This window comes from Anser brachyrhynchus, assembly GCF_964034855.1.
Source record: "Anser brachyrhynchus genome assembly, chromosome: 3".
NCBI lineage: Eukaryota > Metazoa > Chordata > Aves > Anseriformes > Anatidae > Anser > Anser brachyrhynchus.
In genome coordinates this window covers 15,038,382-15,062,250 of record NC_137696.1, presented here as the reverse complement: position 1 = coordinate 15,062,250, position 23,869 = coordinate 15,038,382, and positions in this window count along the sequence as shown.

The window sequence follows — 23,869 nt, the reverse complement described above, 5'->3', positions numbered from 1 at the left end:
GAGCTCATAGTATTGGGGGGGTCTCATTTGATTGTTCCTCCGTGCAGGGTGGCTAGTCACCTAAATACTTTGATTCCGGTAGGGATGGCAATTGCAGGAGGTTTAGGTTGTGTAGATGGTCGGAGCCATGTGTGCGGGTGGAGGCTACTAGGATGGCCAGGCCTGTGCCCGCCTCACACGCTGAGAAGGTTAGCATGAGAATTGGTACCATGGTGAATGAGGAGACTTGGTTTTCGATGGATCATATTGATAGGCCTACGAATATCGATAATATTATGCTTTCAAGGCATAGTAGGGCGGATACTAGGTGGGTTCGGTGGAAGGCTAGCCCTAGTCCGCTGAAAATGAAGGCTGAGTAGAAGCTTAAATGTAGGGGCGACATAAGAAAGTTACAGGGTTGGCTGTAATCTGCTGGGTCGAAACCAGCTATCTTTTTGGTTAGACTAACTTTCTGTTATTCTGCTCATTCTAGGCCCCCTTGAATTCACTCGTAGGCCAGTCCGAGTGTTAGGAGAAGGAGGATCACTACAGTTCAGGTGAGGGTCATTAGGGGGGATTGGAGTTGGACGGCTCATGGCAGGGGGAGTAGGAGGGCGATTTCTAGGTCGAATAGGACGAACAGGATGGCTACTGAGGAAGAATCGGACTGAGAATGGTAATCGAGCAGATCCAAGTGGGTCGAATCCACATTCGTACGGTGAGAGTTTCTCTGAGTCGGGGTTTATTTGGGCGAGTCAGAAGTTTAATGCGGTTAGGGCGGCGCTTAGGATTGATGATAGGGCGAATATGAACATGAGTGCGTTCATTGCTCTCCTCTGGGTTTATACCAGATTCTAGAGATTGGAAGTCAATTGTAATTAATATACTAGAAGAGCAAGATCCTCATCAGTAGATGGTTATGTAGAGGAATAGTCAGATGACGTCTACGAAGTGTCAGTATCAGGCTGCTGCCTCGAATCCGAAGTGGTGGTCTGATGTAAAGTGGAACTTGATCAGTCGGAAGAGGCAGACGGTCAGGAAGGAGGATCCGATGATTACGTGGAGTCCGTGGAATCCAGTGGCAACGAAGAAGGTAGATCCGTAGACGCTATCGGCGATTGAGAATGGGGCTTCGTGGTATTCTATTGCTTGTAGGGCTGTGAAGTAGAATCCCAAGAGGATCGTTAGGGTTAGGGCGTGGATGGCATGTTTTCGGTTTCCTTCTGTGATGCTGTGATGGGCTCACGTTACGGTAACGCCTGAGGCTAGTAGGATGGCTGTGTTTAGTAGGGGGACTTCTATCGGGTTGAGTGGTTTAATTCCTGTTGGGGGTCATTGGCCTCCTAGTTCTGGGGTTGGGGCCAGGCTCGAGTGGAAGAACGCTCAGAAGAACCCTAAGAAGAAGAATGCTTCGGATGTGATGAAAAGGATTATGCCGTATCGTAGGCCTTTTTGGACTGTGGGAGTGTGATGGCCTTGGAAGGTGCTTTCTCGTACAATGTCTCGTCATCATTGGAGTATTACTAGGAGTATTGAGATGAGGCCTAGGGTTAGTAGTATGGATGAGTTGTAGTGGAATCACATGATTAATCCTGAGGTTGTGAGTAGGGCGGCGGCTGCCCCGAAGATTGGTCAAGGGCTTGGGTCAACTATGTGGTATGAGTGTGCTTGGTGTGCCATTAGATGTTTTCTTGTAAGTATAGGCTTAGAAGGAGCACGAAGACGTAGGCCTGGATTATGGCTACTGCTACTTCTAGGATGGTTAGGAGTAGTAGGATGATTATTGTTAGGATGGATACTGCAGGAAGGGTGGGTATTAATGCAATGGAGGCTGTAGAGATGAGTTGGATGAGTAAGTGTCCTGCTGTAAGGTTGGCTGTAAGGCGGACTCCGAGGGCTAGGGGGCGGATTAGTAGGCTGGTTGTTTCGATCAGGATTAGTGCGGGGATTAGGGGTGTAGGGGTACCTTCGGGTAATAGGTGGGCTAAAGAGGCTGATGGTTGGTTTCGTAGGCCTGTTAGTAGTGTGGCGAGCCATAGTGGGAAGGCTAGGGCTATGTTCATAGATAGTTGGGTGGTTGGGGTGAATGTATATGGAAGGAGGCCTAGAAGGTTGATTGTAAGAAGTATGATTATTAGGGATGTAAATATTATGGCTCATTTGTGGCCATTTTTGTTGAGTGGGACTATTAGTTGTTTTGTGATTAGGTGAAGGAGTCATGTTTGGATAGTAGAAAGGCGGTTGTTGATTCATCGGTTGTTTGGGGACGGGAATAGTAGGGCTGGGAAGAGTAGGGATAGTAGGATTAATGAGCGGTTAATGCAGTTGGCTTGAAACCAGCATGTGAGGGTTCGATTCCTTCCTTTCTTGTACTTGGACGAAGGCCGGTTCCTCGAAAGTATGGTATGGGGGAGGGCAGCCGTGGATTCATTCAACGTTTGTGGTAGTTAGTTCTGGTTGTAGGACTTTTCGTTTGGCCGAAAAGGCTTCTCAGATGATGAATATTAGTATGATTACGGCTACTATTGAGATTAGGGAGCCGATGGAGGAAATGGTGTTTCATAGTGTGTAGGCGTCGGGATAGTCCGAGTATCGTCGGGGTATTCCTGCTAGGCCTAGGAAGTGCTGGGGGAAGAACGTTAGGTTTACTCCTGTAAATATTACCCCGAAGTGGGCTTTTGCTCATGTTTGGTGTAGGGTAAACCCAGTGAGTAGTGGGAATCAGTGAGTAAATCCTGCTAGAATGGCAAAGACGGCGCCTATGGATAGGACGTAGTGGAAGTGGGCAACTACGTAGTACGTGTCGTGCAGGGCGATGTCTAGGGAAGAGTTTGCAAGAACGATTCCTGTTAATCCTCCGATGGTAAATAGGAAGATAAATCCTAGAGCTCATAGTATTGGGGGGGTCTCATTTGATTGTTCCTCCGTGCAGGGTGGCTAGTCAGCTAAATACTTTGATTCCGGTAGGGATGGCAATGATTATAGTGGCTGATGTAAAGTAGGCTTGGGTATCAACGTCTATTCCTACTGTAAACATGTGGTGAGCTCAGACAATGAATCCTAGGAAGCCGATGGATAGTATGGCTCAGACTATTCCCATGTAGCCGAAGGGCTCCTTTTTGCCTGAGTAGTACGTGACTACGTGTGAGATGATTCCGAACCCCGGTAGGATCAGAATATAGACTTCTGGGTGTCCGAAGAATCAGAATAGGTGTTGGTACAGGATTGGGTCTCCTCCTCCAGCGGGGTCGAAGAATGTGGTGTTTAGGTTTCGATCAGTTAGTAATATTGTAATACCGGCGGCGAGTACGGGGAGTGATAGAAGGAGTAGGATGGCGGTAATTAGTACGGATCAGACAAATAGTGGGGTTTGGTATTGTGAGAGTGCGGGGGGTTTTATGTTGATGGCTGTGGTGATAAAGTTGATGGCCCCAAGGATGGAGGAGATACCGGCTAAGTGGAGTGAGAAGATAGCCAGGTCTACTGAAGCTCCGGCGTGGGCAAGGTCACCTGCTAGGGGAGGGTAGACAGTTCAGCCTGTGCCGACGCCAGCTTCTACAGTGGATGAGGCTAGTAGGAGGAGGAATGATGGGGGGAGGAGTCAAAAGCTTATGTTGTTTATTCGCGGGAATGCTATGTCGGGGGCACCGATTATGAGGGGGACTAATCAGTTGCCGAATCCTCCGATCATGATGGGTATGACTATAAAGAAGCTTATTACAAAGGCGTGAGCGGTAACAATTACATTGTAAATTTGGTCGTCGCCTAGGAGAGTTCCTGGTTGTCCTAGTTCTGCGCGGATTAATAGGCTGAGTGCGGTGCCGACTATTCCTGCTCATGCCCCGAAGATGAGGTACAGGGTGCCAATATCCTTATGGTTAGTGGAAAATAGTCATCGGTTGATGAAGGTGACGGGTAAGATGGCTGAGTGTTGAAGCGTTAGGCTGTAGTCCTTTTTACAGAGGTTTAATTCCTCTTCTTATCGGCTCTGTAGTGAAATTCATGTTGAGTTGCAAGCTCATCGATGCGCACTAGGGTGCGTCAGGGTCTTTGTAGGCAGAAGCCAATTGGTTTAGGCATTTAGCTGTTAACTAGAGTTTTGTGGGATCGAAGCCCATCTGTCTAGGGAGGCTTTAGCTTAATTAAAGCGTCTGACTTGCATTCAGAAGATACAGGTTAATATTCTGTAAGTCTTAATGTGCAGAAACTAAGAGGGTTTAACTCTTATTTAAGGCTTTGAAGGCCTTCGGTTTGGGGTGTTATCCTAAGTTTCTAGACAATGGCATGTATTATTGGGGACAGGGGAAGTAAGAGGATTGATAGTGAGGCAAGGACCGCAGTAGGTGTGCTTGGGGCTTTGCTAGTGTATCATTGTTTTATGTGGTTAGAGGAGTTGGGGGGAAGGGTAATTGTTGAGTGGTATGCGAGGCGTAGGTAGAAGAAGAGGCTGAGCAGTGATAGCATGGCAATTGCCATGGCTGCTGGTGTTATTTCCTGTTTAGTTAGTTCTTGGATGATAAGTCACTTTGGTATAAAGCCTGTTAATGGGGGGAGGCCTGCTAGGGATAAAAGTACTAGTATTAGGGTGGCGTTTAGCACTGGGGTTTTTGTTCATGAGGTTGTGATCATGGATAGGTTAAGGGCTTTGATTTTGTTAAGGGCTAGGAATACGGCTGATGTTATGATTGTGTATAGGTAGAAGGTAAGTAAGGCCAATTTGGGGCTGTAAACTAGGATGATGGCGATTCAGCCTAAGTGGGAGATGGACGAGAAGGCTAGGATTTTGCGTGTTTGTGTTTGGTTCAGTCCTATTCAGCCTCCTAGTGCTGTTGAGGCTAGGGCCATGGCGGTGAGTAGAGCTGGGTCGAGGGATTTGGATGTTAGTAGGAGCAGGGTTAGTGGGGGGAATTTTATGAGGGTCGAGAGTAGCAGGGCTGTTATTAGTGGCGATCCTTGTAGTACTTCTGGGAATCAGAAGTGAAATGGCACTAGGCCCAGTTTAATAGCGATTGCTGCTGTCAGTAGTAGACAGGAGGTTGGGTGGTTTATTTGTGTGATGTCTCATTGGCCGGTGACTCAGGCATTGGTTATGCTAGAGAATAGGACCAGGGCGGAAGCAGCTGCTTGGGTTAGGAAGTATTTCGTTGCGGCTTCTACTGCTCGTGGGTGGTGGGATTTGGCAATTAGGGGAATGATGGCTAGTGCGTTGATCTCCAGTCCTGTCCAGGCCAGAACTCAGTGGTTGCTGGAAATTGTGATTGTGGTGCCCAAGATGAGGCTGAAGGTTATGATTGGGGTCGCGTAAGGGTTCATTAGTAGAGGAGGGGGTTAAACCATCATTTTCGGGGTATGGGCCCGATAGCTTGATTAGCTGACTCTACTAGAAAATAATATAAGGGAAGTATGGAGAATTTTGATTTCTCTTGTGTGGGTTCAATTCCTACTTTTCTAAGGTCAACAGGAAATGAGAGGGCTGTTATACCTCTATGTTCACTTTATCATAGTGACCCTTTGTAGTTCAGGCACATTTCCTTATGTAAGGAGGTAGGCCTGCATAGCAGATAGGTATGCTGATGTGTCAGAGGCACAGAGCTAGTGTGAGGGGTAGGAAGTTTTTTCATAGTAGGTGCATTAGTTGGTCATATCGGAATCGTGGGTATGAAGCTCGGACCCATAAGAAACCAGAAGATAGTAGGAGGACTTTTGTGGCTAGGATGACGGGGAATAGTTCTGTGGGTGGCCCTAGGGCGCTTGGGTTTAGGAATATGATGGCTGTAAGTGTATTTATTAGCATAATGTTCGCATATTCAGCTAGGAAGAATAAGGCGAAGGGTCCTGCGGCGTATTCAACGTTAAACCCTGAGACTAGCTCAGATTCACCCTCTGTGAGGTCAAAAGGAGCTCGGTTTGTCTCTGCTAGGGTGGATACGTATCATATTATTGCTAGGGGTCATGAGGAGAAAATGAAGTATAGAGGCTCCTGTGCGACGGCAAAGGAGCTGAGTGTGTAGCTTCCACTTAGTATGATTATTGATAGCAGGATTATGGCCAGTGTCACTTCGTATGAAATGGTCTGTGCTACTGCCCGTAGGGCTCCGATTAGTGCGTATTTTGAGTTCGAGGCTCAGCCTGATCATAGGACTGAGTAGACGGCTAGGCTTGACATGGCTATTAGGAAGGGAACTCCGAGGTTTAGATCTGCTAGGGGAAATGGGAGTGGTAGTGGTGCTCAAGTGGTGAGGGCTAGGACAAGGGCTAGTATTGGTATCAGAATGAATAGAAGTGGGGAAGAGGTAGAGGGTCGGATGGGCTCTTTGGTAAATAGTTTCAGTCCGTCCGCAAATGGTTGAAGTAGGCCAAAAGGCCCGACAACGTTAGGGCCTTTGCGGGATTGTATGTAGCTTAGGATTTTCCGTTCTGCTAGGGTTAGGAAGGCTACGGCAATCAGGATTGGGATGATGTATAGGAGGGATATAATGAGGCAGCTTAGTGTTGTTATTTGAATCATGGGTGAAGCTAGGGAGAGGATTTGAACCTCTGGGGAAAGGGCTTAAGCCTTCTGCACTTGCCGGGCTCTGCCACTCTAGCTGGTCCTTTTCTAGGATTGAAAGTGGTGGGGGAAGGCCCTCTTCACGGTTTAGTTGGTTTCACTGCTTAGAGGGGGGGGGCGTGCTTGTGGTATTGGCCCCACTTTCCCGGTCCTTTCGTACTGGGGAGAGTGTGTCATAGATAGAAACCGACCTGGATTGCTCCGGTCTGAACTCAGATCACGTAGGACTGTTAATCGTTGAACAAACGAACCCTTAATAGCGGCTGCACCATTAGGATGTCCTGATCCAACATCGAGGTCGTAAACCCCCCTGTCGATATGGGCTCTTGAGGGGGATTGCGCTGTTATCCCTGGGGTAGCTTGGTCCATTAATCAATTATATTGGGTCTGGTCACTGTTAGCATTTTGAGGGGTAGCTCTAGGTAAAGAGGTATGGTCTTGTTTTTGGAGGATTTGTTCTCCTCCAAGGTCGCCCCAACCGAAAAATATCAACCAGGCTCTGCGATGGTAGTGGCCCCAGTGGGGTTGATTGAGGATTCGCGGTGGTCGTTGATTTTTAAGTTCCACAGGGTCTTCTCGTCTTATGTTCACATCCCCGCTTTTGCCCTGGGGATGCACTGCAGTGAGTCCAGAGAGTGCACTGGCACCACTGGGGATGAACTGCAGTGAGTCCAGAGATTGCACTGGCACCACTGGGGATGCAGTGCAGTGAGTCCAGAGACTTCACTGGCACCACCGGGAATGCAGTGCAGTGAGTGCAGAGAGTGCACTGGCACCACTGGGGATGCAGTGCAGTGAGTCCAGAGAGTGCACTGGCACCACTGGGGATGCACTGCAGTGAGTCCAGAGAGTGCACTGGCACCACTGGGGATGCAGTGCAGTGAGTCCAGAGAGTGCACTGGCACCACTGGGGATGCACTGCAGTGAGTCCAGAGAGTGCACTGGCACCACTGGGGATGAACTGCAGTGAGTCCAGAGATTGCACTGGCACCACTGGGGATGCAGTGCAGTGAGTCCAGAGACTTCACTGGCACCACTGGGAATGCAGTGCAGTGAGTCCAGAGAGTGCACTGGCACCACCGCGGATGCACTGCAGTGAGTCCAGAGAGTGCACTGGCACCACTGGGGATGCACTACAGTGAGTCCAGAGATTGTACCATCACCACTGGGGATGCAGTGCAGTGAGTCCAGAGAGTGCACTGGCACCACTGGGGATGCAGTGCAGTGAGTCCAGAGAGTGCACTGTCACTACTGGGGATGCAGTGCAGTGAGTGCAGAGAGTGCACTGGCACCACTGGGGATGCAGTGCAGTGAGTCCTGAGAGTGCACTGGCACCACTGGGGATGCACTGCAGTGAGTCCAGAGAGCGCACTGGCACCACTGGGGATGCAGTACAGTGAGTCCACACAGTGCACTAGCACCACTGGGGATGCAGTGCAGTGAGTCCAGAGAGTGCACTGGCACCACTGGGGATGCAGTGCAGTGAGTCCAGAGAGTGCACTGGCACCACTGGTGATGCACTGCTGTGAGTCCAGAGAGTGCTCTTGCACCACAGGGGATGCAGTGCAGTGACTCAAGAGAGTGCACTGGCACCACTGGGGATGCAGTGCAGTGAGTCCAGAGAGTGCACTGGCACCACTGGAGATGCAGTGCAGTGAGTCCAGAGAGTGCAATGGCACCACTGCGGATGCACTGCAGTGAGTCCAGAGAGTGCACTGGCTCCACTGGGGATGCACTGCAGTGAGTCCAGAGAGTGCACTGGCACCACTGGGGATGCACTGCAGTGAGTCCAGAGAGTGTACTGGCACCACTGGGGATGCACTGAAGTGAGTCCAGAGAGTGCACTGGCACCACTGAGAATGCACTTCAGTGAGTCCAGAGAGTGCACTGGCACCACTGGGGATGCACTGCAGTGAGTCCACAGAGTGCACTAGCACCACTGGGGATGCAGTGCAGTGAGTCCAGAGAGTGCGCTGGAACCACTGGGGATGCAGTGCAGTGAGTCCAGAGAGTGCACTGGCACCACTGGGGATGCAGTGCAGTGAGTCCAGAGAGTGCACTGGCACCAGTGGGGATGCACTGCAGTGAGTCCAGTGAGTGCACTGGCACCACTGGGGATGCAGTGCAGTGAGTCCAGAGAGTGCACTGGCACCACTGGGGAAGCAGTGCAGTGAGTCCAGAGAGTGCAGTGGCACCACTAGGGATGCAGTGCAGTGAGTCCAGAGAGTGCACAGGCAGCACTGGGGATGCAGTGCAGTGAGTCCAGAGAGTGCACTGGCACCACTGGGGATGCAGTTCAGTGAGTCCAGAGAGTGCACTGGCACCACTGGGGATGCAGTGCAGTGAGTCCAGAGAGTGCACTGGCACCACTGAGAATGCACTTCAGTGAGTCCAGAGAGTGCACTGGCACCACTGGGGATGCAGTGCAGTGAGTCCAGAGATTGCACTGGCACCACTGGGGATGCAGTGCTGTGACTCCAGAGAGCGCACAGGCACCACTGGGGATGCAGTGCAGTGAGTCCAGAGAGTGCACTGGCACCACTGGGGATGCACTGCAGTGAGCCCAGAGAGTGCACTGGCACCAGTGGGGATGCACTGCAGTGAGTCCAGTGAGTGCACTGGCACCACTGGGGAAGCAGTGCAGTGAGTCCAGAGAGTGCAGAGGCACCACTGGTGATGCAGTTTAGTGAGTCCAGAGAGTGCACTGGCACCACTGGGGATGCAGTGCAGTGAGTCCAGTGAGTGTACTGGCACCACTGGGGATGCACTGCAGTGAGTCCAGAGAGTGCACTGGCACCACTGAAAATGCACTTCAGTGAGTCCAGAGAGTGCACTGGCACCACTGGGGATGCACTGCAGTGAGTCCAGAGAGGGCACTGGCACCACTGGGGATGCAGTGCTGTGACTCCAGAGAGTGCACTGGCACCACTGGGGATGCAGTGCAGTGAGTCCAGAGAGTGCACTGGCACCACTGCGGATGCGGTGCCGGGAGTCCAGAGAGTGCTTTGGCACCAGTGGGGATGCACTGCAGTTACTCCAGAGACTGCACTGGCACCACTGGGGATGCAGTGCAGTGAGTCCAGAGAGTGCACTGTCACCACTGCGGATGCAGTGCAGTGAGTCCACAGAGTGCACTGGCACCACTGGGGTAGCAGTGCAGTGAGTCCAGAGAGTGCACTGGCACCACTGGGGATGCAGTGCAGTGAGTCCAGAGAGTGCACTGGCACCACTGGTGATGCACTGCTGTGAGTCCAGAGAGTGCTCTTGCACCACAGGGGATGCAGTGCAGTGACTCAAGAGAGTGCACTGGCACCACTGGGGATGCAGTGCAGTGAGTCCAGAGAGTGCACTGGCACCACTGGAGATGCAGTGCAGTGAGTCCAGAGAGTGCAATGGCACCACTGCGGATGCACTGCAGTGAGTCCAGAGAGTGCACTGGCTCCACTGGGGATGCACTGCAGTGAGTCCAGAGAGTGCACTGGCACCACTGGGGATGCACTGCAGTGAGTCCAGAGAGTGTACTGGCACCACTGGGGATGCACTGAAGTGAGTCCAGAGAGTGCACTGGCACCACTGAGAATGCACTTCAGTGAGTCCAGAGAGTGCACTGGCACCACTGGGGATGCACTGCAGTGAGTCCACAGAGTGCACTAGCACCACTGGGGATGCAGTGCAGTGAGTCCAGAGAGTGCGCTGGAACCACTGGGGATGCAGTGCAGTGAGTCCAGAGAGTGCACTGGCACCACTGGGGATGCAGTGCAGTGAGTCCAGAGAGTGCACTGGCACCAGTGGGGATGCACTGCAGTGAGTCCAGTGAGTGCACTGGCACCACTGGGGATGCAGTGCAGTGAGTCCAGAGAGTGCACTGGCACCACTGGGGAAGCAGTGCAGTGAGTCCAGAGAGTGCAATGGCACCACTAGGGATGCAGTGCAGTGAGTCCAGAGAGTGCACTGGCAGCACTGGGGATGCAGTGCAGTGAGTCCAGAGAGTGCACTGGCACCACTGGGGATGCAGTTTAGTGAGTCCAGAGAGTGCACTGGCACCACTGGGGATGCAGTGCAGTGAGTCCAGAGAGTGCACTGGCACCACTGAGAATGCACTTCAGTGAGTCCAGAGAGTGCACTGGCACCACTGGGGATGCACTGCAGTGAGTCCAGAGAGGGCACTGGCACCACTGGGGATGCAGTGCTGTGACTCCAGAGAGTGCACTGGCACCACTGGGGATGCAGTGCAGTGAGTCCAGAGAGTGCACTGGCACCACTGCGGATGCGGTGCCGGGAGTCCAGAGAGTGCTTTGGCACCAGTGGGGATGCACTGCAGTTACTCCAGAGACTGCACTGGCACCACTGGGGATGCAGTGCAGTGAGTCCAGAGAGTGCACTGGCACCACTGGGGGATGCAGTGCAGTGAGTCCAGAGAGTGCACTGTCACCACTGCGGATGCAGTGCAGTGAGTCCACAGAGTGCACTGGCACCACTGGGGTAGCAGTGCAGTGAGTCCAGAGAGTGCACTGGCACCACTGGGGATGCAGTGCAGTGAGTCCAGAGAGTGCACTGGCACCACTGGTGATGCACTGCTGTGAGTCCAGAGAGTGCTCTTGCACCACAGGGGATGCAGTGCAGTGACTCAAGAGAGTGCACTGGCACCACTGGGGATGCAGTGCAGTGAGTCCAGAGAGTGCACTGGCACCACTGGAGATGCAGTGCAGTGAGTCCAGAGAGTGCAATGGCACCACTGCGGATGCACTGCAGTGAGTCCAGAGAGTGCACTGGCTCCACTGGGGATGCACTGCAGTGAGTCCAGAGAGTGCACTGGCACCACTGGGGATGCACTGCAGTGAGTCCAGAGAGTGTACTGGCACCACTGGGGATGCACTGAAGTGAGTCCAGAGAGTGCACTGGCACCACTGAGAATGCACTTCAGTGAGTCCAGAGAGTGCACTGGCACCACTGGGGATGCACTGCAGTGAGTCCACAGAGTGCACTAGCACCACTGGGGATGCAGTGCAGTGAGTCCAGAGAGTGCGCTGGAACCACTGGGGATGCAGTGCAGTGAGTCCAGAGAGTGCACTGGCACCACTGGGGATGCAGTGCAGTGAGTCCAGAGAGTGCACTGGCACCAGTGGGGATGCACTGCAGTGAGTCCAGTGAGTGCACTGGCACCACTGGGGATGCAGTGCAGTGAGTCCAGAGAGTGCACTGGCACCACTGGGGAAGCAGTGCAGTGAGTCCAGAGAGTGCAATGGCACCACTAGGGATGCAGTGCAGTGAGTCCAGAGAGTGCACTGGCAGCACTGGGGATGCAGTGCAGTGAGTCCAGAGAGTGCACTGGCACCACTGGGGATGCAGTTTAGTGAGTCCAGAGAGTGCACTGGCACCACTGGGGATGCAGTGCAGTGAGTCCAGAGAGTGCACTGGCACCACTGAGAATGCACTTCAGTGAGTCCAGAGAGTGCACTGGCACCACTGGGGATGCAGTGCAGTGAGTCTAGAGAGTGCACTGGCACCACTGGGGATGCATTGCAGTGAGTCCAGAGAGTGCACTGGCACCACTGGGGATGCAGTACAGTGAGTCCAGTGAGTGCACTGGTACCACTGGGGATGTAGTGCAGTGACTCGAGAGAGTGCACTTGCACCACTGGGGATGCAGTGCAGTGAGTCCAGAGAGTGCACTGGCACCACTGGGGATGCACTGCAGTGAGTCCAGAGAGTGCACTGGCACCACTGGGGATGCAGTGCAGTGAGTCCAGAGAGTGCACTGGCACCACTGGTGATGCACTGCAGTGAGTCCAGAGATTGCACTGGCACCACTGTGGATGCAGTGCAGTGAGTCCAGAGACTTCACTGGCACCACTGGGCATGCAGAGAAGTGAGTGCAGAGAGTGCACTGGCACCACTGGGGATGCAGTGCAGTGAGTCCAGAGAGTGCACTGGCACCACTGGGGATGCAGTGCAGTGAGTCCAGAGAGTGCACTGGCACCACTGGGGATGCAGTGCAGTGAGTCCAGAGAGTTCACTGGTACCACTGGGGATGCACTGCAGTGAGTCCAGAGAGTGCACTGGCACCACTGAGAATGCACTTCAGTGAGTCCAGAGAGTGCACTGGCACCACTGGGGATGCACTGCAGTGAGTCCAGAGAGTGCACTGGCACCACTGTGGATGCAGTGCAGTGAGTCCAGAGACTTCACTGGCACCACTGGGCATGCAGAGAAGTGAGTGCAGAGAGTGCACTGGCACCACTGGGGATGCAGTGCAGTGAGTCCAGAGAGTGCACTGGCACCACTGGGTATGCAGTGCAGTGAGTCCAGAGAGTTCACTGGTACCACCTGTGATGCAGTGCAGTGAGTCCAGAGAGTGCACTGGCACCAATGGGGCTGCAGTGCAGTGAGTCCAAAGAGTGCACTGGCACCACTGGGAATGCACTGCAGTGAGTCCAGAGAGTGCACTGGCACCACTGGTGATGCAGTACAGTGAGTCCAGAGAGTGCACTGGCACCACTGGGGATGCAGTGCAGTGAGTCCAGAGAGTGCACTGGCACCACTGGGGATGCAGTGCAGTGAGTCCAGAGAGTACACTGGCACCAGTGGGGATGCAGTGCAGTGAGTCCAGAGAGTGCACTGGCACCACTGGGGATGCAGTGCAGTCAGTCCAGTGAGTGCACTGGCACCACTGGGGGTGCAGTACAGTGAGTCCAGAGAGTGCACTGGCACCACTGGGGATGCACTGCAGTGAGTCCACAGAGTGCACTAGCACCACTGGGGATGCAGTGCAGTGAGTCCAGAGAGTGCGCTGGAACCACTGGGGATGCAGTGCAGTGAGTCCAGAGAGTGCACTGGCAGCAGTGGGGATGCACTGCAGTGAGTCCAGTGAGTGCACTGGCACCACTGGGGATGCAGTGCAGTGAGTCCAGAGAGTGCACTGGCACCACTGGGGAAGCAGTGCTGTGACTCCAGAGAGCGCACAGGCACCACTGGGGATGCAGTGCAGTGAGTCCAGAGAGTGCACTGGCACCACTGGGGATGCACTGCAGTGAGCCCAGAGAGTGCACTGGCACCAGTGGGGATGCACTGCAGTGAGTCCAGAGAGTGCACTGGCACCACTGAGAATGCACTTCAGTGAGTCCAGAGAGTGCACTGGCACCACTGTGGATGCAGTGCAGTGAGTCCAGAGATTGCACTGGCACCACTGGGGATGCAGTGCTGTGACTCCAGAGAGCGCACAGGCACCACTGGGGATGCAGTGCAGTGAGTCCAGAGAGTGCACTGGCACCACTGGGGATGCACTGCAGTGAGCCCAGAGAGTGCACTGGCACCAGTGGGGATGCACTGCAGTGAGTCCAGTGAGTGCACTGGCACCACTGGGGAAGCAGTGCAGTGAGTCCAGAGAGTGCACTGGCACCACTGGTGATGCAGTTTAGTGAGTCCAGAGAGTGCACTGGCACCACTGGGGATGCAGTGCAGTGAGTCCAGTGAGTGTACTGGCACCACTGGGGATGCACTGCAGTGAGTCCAGAGAGTGCACTGGCACCACTGAGAATGCACTTCAGTGAGTCCAGAGAGTGCACTGGCACCACTGGGGATGCACTGCAGTGAGTCCAGAGAGTGCACTGGCACCACTGGGGATGCAGTGCTGTGACTCCAGAGAGTGCACTGGCACCACTGGGGTGCAGTGCAGTGAGTCCAGAGAGTGCACTGGCACCACTGGGGATGCGGTGCCGGGAGTCCAGAGAGTGCTTTGGCACCAGTGGGGATGCACTGCAGTTACTCCAGAGACTGCACTGGCACCACTGGGGATGCAGTGCAGTGAGTCAAGAGAGTGCACTGGCACCACTGGGGATGCAGTGCAGTGAGTCCACAGAGTGCACTGGCACCACTGGGGATGCAGTGCAGTGAGTCCAGAGAGTGCACTGGCACCACTGGGGATGCACTGCAGTGAATCCAGTGAGTGCACTGGCACCACTGGGGATGCAGTGCAGTGAGTCCAGAGAGTGCACTGGCACCACTGGGGATGCATTGCAGTGAGTCCGGAGAGTGCACTGGCACCACAGATGATGCAGTACAGTGAGTCCAGTGAGTGCACTGGTACCACTGGGGATGTAGTGCAGTGACTCGAGAGAGTGCACTTGCACCACTGGGGATGCAGTGCAGTGAGTCCAGAGAGTGCACTGGCACCACTGGGGATGCACTGCAGTGAGTCCAGAGAGTGCACTGGCACCACTGGGGATGCACTGCAGTGAGTCCAGAGAGTGCACTGGCACCACTGGTGATGCACTGCAGTGAGTCCAGAGATTGCACTGGCACCACTGTGGATGCAGTGCAGTGAGTCCAGAGACTTCACTGGCACCACTGGGAATGCAGAGAAGTGAGTGCAGAGAGTGCACTGGCACCACTGGGGATGCAGTGCAGTGAGTCCAGAGAGTGCACTGGCACCACTGGGGATGCAGTGCAGTGAGTCCAGAGAGTGCACTGGCACCACCTGTGATGCAGTGCAGTGAGTCCAGAGAGTGCACTGGCACCAATGGGGCTGCAGTGCAGTGAGTCCAAAGAGTGCACTGGCACCACTGGGAATGCACTGCAGTGAGTCCAGAGAGTGCACTGGCACCACTGGTGATGCAGTACAGTGAGTCCAGAGAGTGCACTGGCACCACTGGGGATGCACTGCAGTGAGTCCAGAGAGTGCACTGGCACCACTGGGGATGCACTACAGTGAGTCCAGAGATTGCACTGGCACCACTGGGAATGCAGTGCAGTGAGTCCAGAGAGTGCACTGGCACCACTGGGGATGCAGTGCAGTGAGTCCAGTGAGTGCACTGGCACAACTGGGGATGCACTTCAGTGAGTCCAGAGAGTGCACTGACACCACTGGGGATGCAGTGCAGTGAGTCCAGAGAGTGCACTGGCACCACTGGGGATGCACTGCAGTGAGTCCAGAGAGTACACTGGCACCAGTGGGGATGCAGTGCAGTGAGTCCAGAGAGTGCACTGGTAGCACTGGGGATGCAGTGCAGTGAGTCCAGAGAGTGCACTGGCACCACTGGGGATGCAGTTCAGTGAGTCCAGAGAGTGCACTGGCACCACTGGGGATGCAGTGCAGTGAGTCCAGAGAGTGCACTGGCACCACTGAGAATGCACTTCAGTGAGTCCAGAGAGTGCACTGGCACCACTGGGGATGCAGTGCAGTGAGTCCAGAGATTGCACTGGCACCACTGGGGATGCAGTGCTGTGACTCCAGAGAGCGCACAGGCACCACTGGGGATGCAGTGCAGATAGTCCAGAGAGTGCACTGGCACCACTGGGGATGCACTGCAGTGAGCCCAGAGAGTGCACTGGCACCAGTGGGGATGCACTGCAGTGAGTCCAGTGAGTGCACTGGCACCACTGGGGAAGCAGTGCAGTGAGTCCAGAGAGTGCAGAGGCACCACTGGTGATGCAGTTTAGTGAGTCCAGAGAGTGCACTGGCACCACTGGGGATGCAGTGCAGTGAGTCCAGTGAGTGTACTGGCACCACTGGGGATGCACTGCAGTGAGTCCAGAGAGTGCACTGGCACCACTGAGAATGCACTTCAGTGAGTCCAGAGAGTGCACTGGCACCACTGGGGATGCACTTCAGTGAGTCCAGAGAGTGCACTGGCACCACTGGGGATGCACTGCAGTGAGTCCAGAGAGTGCACTGGCACCACTGGGGATGCAGTGCTGTGACTCCAGAGAGTGCACTGGCACCACTGGGGATGCTAGGCCTAGGAAGTGCTGGGGGAAGAACGTTAGGTTTACTCCTGTAAATATTACCCCGAAGTGGGCTTTTGCTCATGTTTGGTGTAGGGTAAACCCAGTGAGTAGTGGGAATCAGTGAGTAAATCCTGCTAGAATGGCAAAGACGGCGCCTATGGATAGGACGTAGTGGAAGTGGGCAACTACGTAGTACGTGTCGTGCAGGGCGATGTCTAGGGAAGAGTTTGCAAGAACGATTCCTGTTAATCCTCCGATGGTAAATAGGAAGATAAATCCTAGAGCTCATAGTATTGGGGGGGGTCTCATTTGATTGTTCCTCCGTGCAGGGTGGCTAGTCAGCTAAATACTTTGATTCCGGTAGGGATGGCAATGATTATAGTGGCTGATGTAAAGTAGGCTCGGGTATCAACGTCTATTCCTACTGTAAACATGTGGTGAGCTCAGACGATGAATCCTAGGAAGCCGATGGATAGTATGGCTCAGACTATTCCCATGTAGCCGAAGGGCTCCTTTTTGCCTGAGTAGTACGTGACTACGTGTGAGATGATTCCGAACCCCGGTAGGATCAGAATATAGACTTCTGGGTGTCCGAAGAATCAGAATAGGTGTTGGTACAGGATTGGGTCTCCTCCTCCAGCGGGGTCGAAGAATGTGGTGTTTAGGTTTCGATCAGTTAGTAATATTGTAATACCGGCGGCGAGTACGGGGAGTGATAGAAGGAGTAGGATGGCGGTAATTAGTACGGATCAGACAAATAGTGGGGTTTGGTATTGTGAGAGTGCGGGGGGTTTTATGTTGATGGCTGTGGTGATAAAGTTGATGGCCCCAAGGATGGAGGAGATACCGGCTAAGTGGAGTGAGAAGATAGCCAGGTCTACTGAAGCTCCGGCGTGGGCAAGGTTACCTGCTAGGGGAGGGTAGACAGTTCAGCCTGTGCCGGCGCCAGCTTCTACAGTGGATGAGGCTAGTAGGAGGAGGAATGATGGGGGGAGGAGTCAAAAGCTTATGTTGTTTATTCGCGGGAATGCTATGTCGGGGGCACCGATTATGAGGGGGACTAATCAGTTGCCGAATCCTCCGATCATGATGGGTATGACTATAAAGAAGCTTATTACAAAGGCGTGAGCGGTAACGATTACATTGTAAATTTGGTCGTCGCCTAGGAGAGTTCCTGGTTGTCCTAGTTCTGCGCGGATTAATAGGCTGAGTGCGGTGCCGACTATTCCTGCTCATGCCCCGAAGATGAGGTACAGGGTGCCAATATCCTTATGGTTAGTGGAAAATAGTCATCGGTTGATGAAGGTGACGGGTAAGATGGCTGAGTGTTGAAGCGTTAGGCTGTAGTCCTTTTTACAGAGGTTTAATTCCTCTTCTTATCGGCTCTGTAGTGAAATTCATGTTGAGTTGCAAGCTCATCGATGCGCACTAGGGTGCGTCAGGGTCTTTGTAGGCAGAAGCCAATTGGTTTAGGCATTTAGCTGTTAACTAGAGTTTTGTGGGATCGAAGCCCATCTGTCTAGGGAGGCTTTAGCTTAATTAAAGCGTCTGACTTGCATTCAGAAGATACAGGTTAATATTCTGTAAGTCTTAATGTGCAGAAACTAAGAGGGTTTAACTCTTATTTAAGGCTTTGAAGGCCTTCGGTTTGGGGTGTTATCCTAAGTTTCTAGACAATGGCATGTATTATTGGGGACAGGGGAAGTAAGAGGATTGATAGTGAGGCAAGGACCGCAGTAGGTGTGCTTGGGGCTTTGCTAGTGTATCATTGTTTTATGTGGTTAGAGGAGTTGGGGGGAAGGGTAATTGTTGAGTGGTATGCGAGGCGTAGGTAGAAGAAGAGGCTGAGCAGTGATAGCATGGCAATTGCCATGGCTGCTGGTGTTATTTCCTGTTTAGTTAGTTCTTGGATGATAAGTCACTTTGGTATAAAGCCTGTTAATGGGGGGAGGCCTGCTAGGGATAAAAGTACTAGTATTAGGGTGGCGTTTAGCACTGGGGTTTTTGTTCATGAGGTTGTGATCATGGATAGGTTAAGGGCTTTGATTTTGTTAAGGGCTAGGAATACGGCTGATGTTATGATTGTGTATAGGTAGAAGGTAAGTAAGGCCAATTTGGGGCTGTAAACTAGGATGATGGCGATTCAGCCTAAGTGGGAGATGGACGAGAAGGCTAGGATTTTGCGTGTTTGTGTTTGGTTCAGTCCTATTCAGCCTCCTAGTGCTGTTGAGGCTAGGGCCATGGCGGTGAGTAGAGCTGGGTCGAGGGATTTGGATATTAGTAGGAGCAGGGTTAGTGGGGGGAATTTTATGAGGGTCGAGAGTAGCAGGGCTGTTATTAGTGGCGATCCTTGTAGTACTTCTGGGAATCAGAAGTGAAATGGCACTAGGCCCAGTTTAATAGCGATTGCTGCTGTCAGTAGTAGACAGGAGGTTGGGTGGTTTATTTGTGTGATGTCTCATTGGCCGGTGACTCAGGCATTGGTTATGCTAGAGAATAGGACCAGGGCGGAAGCAGCTGCTTGGGTTAGGAAGTATTTCGTTGCGGCTTCTACTGCTCGTGGGTGGTGGGATTTGGCAATTAGGGGAATGATGGCTAGTGCGTTGATCTCCAGTCCTGTCCAGGCCAGAACTCAGTGGTTGCTGGAAATTGTGATTGTGGTGCCCAAGATGAGGCTGAAGGTTATGATTGGGGTCGCGTAAGGGTTCATTAGTAGAGGAGGGGGTTAAACCATCATTTTCGGGGTATGGGCCCGATAGCTTGATTAGCTGACTCTACTAGAAAATAATATAAGGGAAGTATGGAGAATTTTGATTTCTCTTGTGTGGGTTCAATTCCTACTTTTCTAAGGTCAACAGGAAATGAGAGGGCTGTTATACCTCTATGTTCACTTTATCATAGTGACCCTTTGTAGTTCAGGCACATTTCCTTATGTAAGGAGGTAGGCCTGCATAGCAGATAGGTATGCTGATGTGTCAGAGGCACAGAGCTAGTGTGAGGGGTAGGAAGTTTTTTCATAGTAGGTGCATTAGTTGGTCATATCGGAATCGTGGGTATGAAGCTCGGACCCATAAGAAACCAGAAGATAGTAGGAGGACTTTTGTGGCTAGGATGACGGGGAATAGTTCTGTGGGTGGCCCTAGGGCGCTTGGGTTTAGGAATATGATGGCTGTAAGTGTATTTATTAGCATAATGTTCGCATATTCAGCTAGGAAGAATAAGGCGAAGGGTCCTGCGGCGTATTCAACGTTAAACCCTGAGACTAGCTCAGATTCACCCTCTGTGAGGTCAAAAGGAGCTCGGTTTGTCTCTGCTAGGGTGGATACGTATCATATTATTGCTAGGGGTCATGAGGAGAAAATGAAGTATAGAGGCTCCTGTGCGACGGCAAAGGAGCTGAGTGTGTAGCTTCCGCTTAGTATGATTATTGATAGCAGGATTATGGCCAGTGTCACTTCGTATGAAATGGTCTGTGCTACTGCCCGTAGGGCTCCGATTAGTGCGTATTTTGAGTTCGAGGCTCAGCCTGATCATAGGACTGAGTAGACGGCTAGGCTTGACATGGCTATTAGGAAGAGAACTCCGAGGTTTAGATCTGCTAGGGGAAATGGGAGTGGTAGTGGTGCTCAAGTGGTGAGGGCTAGGACAAGGGCTAGTATTGGTATCAGAATGAATAGAAGTGGGGAAGAGGTAGAGGGTCGGATGGGCTCTTTGGTAAATAGTTTCAGTCCGTCCGCAAATGGTTGAAGTAGGCCAAAAGGCCCGACAACGTTAGGGCCTTTGCGGGATTGTATGTAGCTTAGGATTTTCCGTTCTACTAGGGTTAGGAAGGCTACGGCAATCAGGATTGGGATGATGTATAGGAGGGATATAATGAGGCAGCTTAGTGTTGTTATTTGAATCATGGGTGAAGCTAGGGAGAGGATTTGAACCTCTGGGGAAAGGGCTTAAGCCTTCTGCACTTGCCGGGCTCTGCCACTCTAGCTGGTCCTTTTCTAGGATTGAAAGTGGTGGGGGAAGGCCCTCTTCACGGTTTAGTTGGTTTCACTGCTTAGAGGGGGGGGGCGTGCTTGTGGTATTGGCCCCACTTTCCCGGTCCTTTCGTACTGGGGAGAGTGTGTCATAGATAGAAACCGACCTGGATTGCTCCGGTCTGAACTCAGATCACGTAGGACTGTTGATGGTTTAGTCGGCCTGGGATTGCGTCTGTTTTAACTCCGAGCGTTGGGACTGCTCAGGAGTGGAGTACGTCTCCTGCAGTAATGATCACGCGGATGGGGGATTCTATTGGGATAACTACGCGGTGGTCAACTTCTAGCAGTCGGAAGTGGCTGTTGGGTAAGTCTGGGGTGGGCACTATGTAGGAGTCGAATGATAGGTCTTTGAAGTCTGTGTATTCGTAGCTTCAGTATCATTGGTGGCCGATGGCTTTTAGGGTGAGGTCTGGTTCATCGATTTTGTCCATTATGTAGAGGATTTGTAGGGATGGGAGGGCGAGGAGTACCAGGACGATAGCAGGTAGGATTGTCCAGATCAGCTCTACTTCTTGGGCGTCTACAGCATTGGACGAGAGTTTTTCTGTTAGTATGTGGGCTAAAAGGTAGAGAACTAGGCTGCAGATAGCTAGGGCAACGATTAGGGCGTGGTCGTGGAATTCAACGAGTTCTTCTATGATGGGTGATGAGGCGTCTTGGAATCCTAGTTGGGAGTGGTTGGCCACATGAGATGTACAGGATTTTTACCTGTGATTTAGTCTTGACAAGGCTATGTAATTGGTTTACTAACGTCTCATAAGAAAGAAGCATGAGCGGTGAATGCAGTTGGCTTGAAACCAGCATGTGAGGGTTCGATTCCTTCCTTTCTTGTACTTGGACGAAGGCCGGTTCCTCGAAAGTATGGTATGGGGGAGGGCAGCCGTGGATTCATTCAACGTTTGTGGTAGTTAGTTCTGGTTGTAGGACTTTTCGTTTGGCCGAAAAGGCTTCTCAGATGATGAATATTAGTATGATTACGGCTACTATTGAGATTAGGGAGCCGATGGAGGAAATGGTGTTTCATAGTGTGTAGGCGTCGGGATAGTCCGAGTATCGTCGGGGTATTCCTGCTAGGCCTAGGAAGTGCTGGGGGAAGAACGTTAGGTTTACTCCTGTAAATATTACCCCGAAGTGGGCTTTTGCTCATGTTTGGTGTAGGGTAAACCCAGTGAGTAGTGGGAATCAGTGAGTAAATCCTGCTAGAATGGCAAAGACGGCGCCTATGGATAGGACGTAGTGGAAGTGGGCAACTACGTAGTACGTGTCGTGCAGGGCGATGTCTAGGGAAGAGTTTGCAAGAACGATTCCTGTTAATCCTCCGATGGTAAATAGGAAGATAAATCCTAGAGCTCATAGTATTGGGGGGGTCTCATTTGATTGTTCCTCCGTGCAGGGTGGCTAGTCAGCTAAATACTTTGATTCCGGTAGGGATGGCAATGATTATAGTGGCTGATGTAAAGTAGGCTCGGGTATCAACGTCTATTCCTACTGTAAACATGTGGTGAGCTCAGACGATGAATCCTAGGAAGCCGATGGATAGTATGGCTCAGACTATTCCCATGTAGCCGAAGGGCTCCTTTTTGCCTGAGTAGTACGTGACTACGTGTGAGATGATTCCAAACCCCGGTAGGATCAGAATATAGACTTCTGGGTGTCCGAAGAATCAGAATAGGTGTTGGTACAGGATTGGGTCTCCTCCTCCAGCGGGGTCGAAGAATGTGGTGTTTAGGTTTCAATCAGTTAGTAATATTGTAATACCGGCGGCGAGTACGGGGAGTGATAGAAGGAGTAGGATGGCGGTAATTAGTACGGATCAGACAAATAGTGGGGTTTGGTATTGTGAGAGTGCGGGGGGTTTTATGTTGATGGCTGTGGTGATAAAGTTGATGGCCCCAAGGATGGAGGAGATACCGGCTAAGTGGAGTGAGAAGATAGCCAGGTCTACTGAAGCTCCGGCGTGGGCAAGGTTACCTGCTAGGGGAGGGTAGACAGTTCAGCCTGTGCCGGCGCCAGCTTCTACAGTGGATGAGGCTAGTAGGAGGAGGAATGATGGGGGGAGGAGTCAAAAGCTTATGTTGTTTATTCGCGGGAATGCTGTGTCGGGGGCACCGATTATGAGGGGGACTAATCAGTTGCCGAATCCTCCGATCATGATGGGTATGACTATAAAGAAGCTTATTACAAAGGCGTGAGCGGTAACGATTACATTGTAAATTTGGTCGTCGCCTAGGAGAGTTCCTGGTTGTCCTAGTTCTGCGCGGATTAATAGGCTGAGTGCGGTGCCGACTATTCCTGCTCATGCCCCGAAGATGAGGTACAGGGTGCCAATATCCTTATGGTTAGTGGAAAATAGTCATCGGTTGATGAAGGTGACGGGTAAGATGGCTGAGTGTTGAAGCGTTAGGCTGTAGTCCTTTTTACAGAGGTTTAATTCCTCTTCTTATCGGCTCTGTAGTGAAATTCATGTTGAGTTGCAAGCTCATCGATGCGCACTAGGGTGCGTCAGGGTCTTTGTAGGCAGAAGCCAATTGGTTTAGGCATTTAGCTGTTAACTAGAGTTTTGTGGGATCGAAGCCCATCTGTCTAGGGAGGCTTTAGCTTAATTAAAGCGTCTGACTTGCATTCAGAAGATACAGGTTAATATTCTGTAAGTCTTAATGTGCAGAAACTAAGAGGGTTTAACTCTTATTTAAGGCTTTGAAGGCCTTCGGTTTGGGGTGTTATCCTAAGTTTCTAGACAATGGCATGTATTATTGGGGACAGGGGAAGTAAGAGGATTGATAGTGAGGCAAGGACCGCAGTAGGTGTGCTTGGGGCTTTGCTAGTGTATCATTGTTTTATGTGGTTAGAGGAGTTGGGGGGAAGGGTAATTGTTGAGTGGTATGCGAGGCGTAGGTAGAAGAAGAGGCTGAGCAGTGATAGCATGGCAATTGCCATGGCTGCTGGTGTTATTTCCTGTTTAGTTAGTTCTTGGATGATAAGTCACTTTGGTATAAAGCCTGTTAATGGGGGGAGGCCTGCTAGGGATAAAAGTACTAGTATTAGGGTGGCGTTTAGCACTGGGGTTTTTGTTCATGAGGTTGTGATCATGGATAGGTTAAGGGCTTTGATTTTGTTAAGGGCTAGGAATACGGCTGATGTTATGATTGTGTATAGGTAGAAGGTAAGTAAGGCCAATTTGGGGCTGTAAACTAGGATGATGGCGATTCAGCCTAAGTGGGAGATGGACGAGAAGGCTAGGATTTTGCGTGTTTGTGTTTGGTTCAGTCCTATTCAGCCTCCTAGTGCTGTTGAGGCTAGGGCCATGGCGGTGAGTAGAGCTGGGTCAAGGGATTTGGATGTTAGTAGGAGCAGGGTTAGTGGGGGGAATTTTATGAGGGTCGAGAGTAGCAGGGCTGTTATTAGTGGCGATCCTTGTAGTACTTCTGGGAATCAGAAGTGAAATGGCACTAGGCCCAGTTTAATAGCGATTGCTGCTGTCAGTAGTAGACAGGAGGTTGGGTGGTTTATTTGTGTGATGTCTCATTGGCCGGTGACTCAGGCATTGGTTATGCTAGAGAATAGGACCAGGGCGGAAGCA